The sequence below is a fragment of the Carlito syrichta genome, unplaced genomic scaffold (assembly GCF_000164805.1).
Source record: "Carlito syrichta isolate Samal-C Ts95f unplaced genomic scaffold, Tarsius_syrichta-2.0.1 Scaffold305616, whole genome shotgun sequence".
Taxonomy (NCBI): Eukaryota; Metazoa; Chordata; class Mammalia; order Primates; family Tarsiidae; genus Carlito; species Carlito syrichta.
Genome location: NW_007249712.1, coordinates 81,849 through 85,014, shown reverse-complemented (window position 1 = coordinate 85,014; position 3,166 = coordinate 81,849).

Genomic DNA, 3,166 nt, shown 5'->3' with positions numbered 1-3,166 from the left:
TGATCTACAGAGTCAATGTAAGGTTTATCTAAATATCATTAATATTCTTCACAGAAACAGAAAAAAATTCTAAAAGTTATATAGACTCACAAAAGACCCCAAATAGCTCAAGCCAACTTGAGCAAAAGGAGATATCACAAAACCTGACTTAACCATTTACTACAAAGCTATAGTCAACAAAACAGCATGGTATTGAAATAAAAATGGATACATAGGTTAGTGGTACAGAATAGGATAACCCAGGAATAAATCCATGCACTTACAACCAATTGATTTTTGACAAAAGTGCCAAGAACACATATTGGAGAAAAAACACTCTCTTCAACAAATGGTGCTGAAAGAACTGGACATTCATTTGCAGAAAAATGAAACTAGACCCTTTTCTCTAGCCATATTCAAAAATCAATTCAAAATCATAAGTACTTAAATATAAGACCCAAAACTATATGACTATTAGAAGAAAACAGGGAAAATGGTTCATAACATTAGTCTAGGCACAAACTTTTTTGATAAAAACTCAAAAAAGCAGGCAACAAAAGCAAAAATAGACATATAAAATCATCAAATTAAAAAGCTTATTTACAACAAAAGAAATATAAGCAAAGTAAAGGGAAAATCTACAGAATAGAAAAGATTTGCAAAGTAAAGGGAAAACGTACAGAATAGAAAAGATTTGCTAGGGATTAGTATGCAGAATGTATAAAAAACCCAACTCAAGAGCAAAGTACATAAATTAATAAATCCATTTAAAAATGGGCAAAGGACTTGAACAGACATTTCTCCAAAGAAGACATCAAATGGACAACTGATATATAAAAAAAATACTTACTATCACTAATCATAGGTAAAACACAAATCAAAGCTACAATGAGATACCACCTTATTCAGTCAAAATGATTATCAAAAAATAACAAGCCAATAATCCCGGCACTTTGGAAGGCCAAGGCGAGCGGATTGCCTGAGCTCATGGGTTTGAGATCAGCCTCCTCTCTACAATAGATAAAAAATTAGCCAGGCACGGTAGCACATACCTGTAGTTCCTGCTACTTGGAAGACTGAGGCAGAAGGATGACCAGATCCCAGCAGGTCGACACTAGGGTGACCATGACCTTGTCACTGCGCTCCAGCCGGGGCAATGGAGTGAGACTCCCACCCAAATAAGTAAATAAATAAATAACAACTACTGGTATGGATGTGGATAAATGGGAGCCCTTACACATCTTTAGTAAAAATATAAATTAGTACTGCCCTTACCATTAGCCTTTCATATATATATAAAACACTATAACATTCCTCAAAAATTTAAAAATAGATTTATCACATAATCTAGCAATTTCACTACTGGGTATTCATCCAAAGAAAATGAAATCAGTATGTCTGAAAAATACCTATCCTCTCAAATTTATTGCAGCACTATTTATGATGGCCAAGATATAGAGTCAACTTAAGTGTCCATCATTGGACAAATGAATAACAAAAATGTGCTATATATATAAGTGAATACTACTCAGCCACAAAAGGTAATGAAATTATGTCATGTGTGACAGTATGGATAAACCTGAAGAACATTATGTTAAGTGAAATAAGCCAGGCACAGAAAGACAAATACCGCGGAATCTTACTCATTTGTGGAATCTATAAAAGTTAATCTCATGGGAAGTAGAGTATATAATCTAAATCTGCCTACAATTGGTGAAGTCATAGATTTACAGGCTGAAAAGATTTATTGACCCAAGCAGGATTAATAAAAAGAAAACTGCATCTGGGCACATTATTTCAAACTGCAGATGACTAAAGATATGAGGAGAATTTTCAAGGCATCCAAAGAAAAATGGCATATGGCACACATAGGAACAACTATTTGAATGGCCGTTGATTTCTCCTCAGGAAAATAATGAAAGTCAAAGAACAGTGAAAAAACTTATTTACAGTGCTGATATTAGCAACAAAAGGCGGGTACAATGAAGGTTTAGACTAGATTTGGAATAAAGTCCAAAGCCAACCTGATCCTGTAAGTGGTTTTTATAAAGAATATAACAGTGAGGGTCTCTTACATCTTATGCAAGTACTGTTTGGTCATGGAAAAACTAACAAACACTCAAGACAAAAAGGAAAGGATAAAATAAAACACGTGTCTCATTTTATATTTTTTACAAGATGGAGTTTACGAAGATACAAAGACAAGCGGGAAAATGACAGATTTATACTTTTGATCAAAGGGAGAATCTGGCCAGGCATGGTGGCTCACACCTGTAGTCTCAGCACTTTGGGATGCCAAGGTGGGAGAATTACTTGAGCCTGGGAGTTTGAGACCAGTCTAGGCAACACAGTGAGATCTCATATCTACAAAAAAATAGACGGTTTCGTGGCCTGTGGCTGCTGTCCTAGCCGCTCTGGAGGCTGAAGTGGGAGGATCTCCTGAGCACATGAAGACAAAGATGAGATTACCCATGATTGTGGCACTGCACTCCAGCCTGGACAACAGAGACCCTGACTCAAAAAATGGGGGGCAGGGGAAGGTGGAGTTCTATATTATAGAAGAAGGAAAATCTACAATAATTACTAGTGAAAGTAAACAAGTTCTTAGCAGATTAAGAAGAAAAAATTATGTGCTAGTCAAAATTCTGTGTTGGGAGAGAAAGAAAGAGACTGATAAATAGAGACTGGATATATGACAAAGCCAGTGGAGTGAAATGTTAATTGAGGAAAACAGGTGGTGGACATAGGGATGTGCACTGTATAATTCTTTCAATATTTCCATGTCGTTGAAATTTCTTCAGAAGACAATTTTGAAAATAAAACAATGAGAGAAATAGGGAGAAACTCTAGAACCTTTATACTCTCCTGACTACAAAAATTAAAGCAGCAAGAAAGAAAAATGCTTCTAGCCGGGCTCGGTGGCTCAGCCTGCAATCCCACGCCTTTGGGAGGCTGAGGTGAGTGGATTGCCTGAGTCCACGGGTTCGAGACCGACCTGGGTAGTGAGACCTGATCTCTACAATAAATCGAAAAATCAGCCGGGCGTGGTAGCGCATGCCTGTAATTCCAGCTACTCGGAAGGCTGAGGCAGAAGGATCACCGGAGCCCAGCAGGTCGAGGCTGCGGTGGCCAGGAGCGGCCACTGCACTCCAGTCTGGGCGACAGAGTGAGACTCCAACTCAAAAAA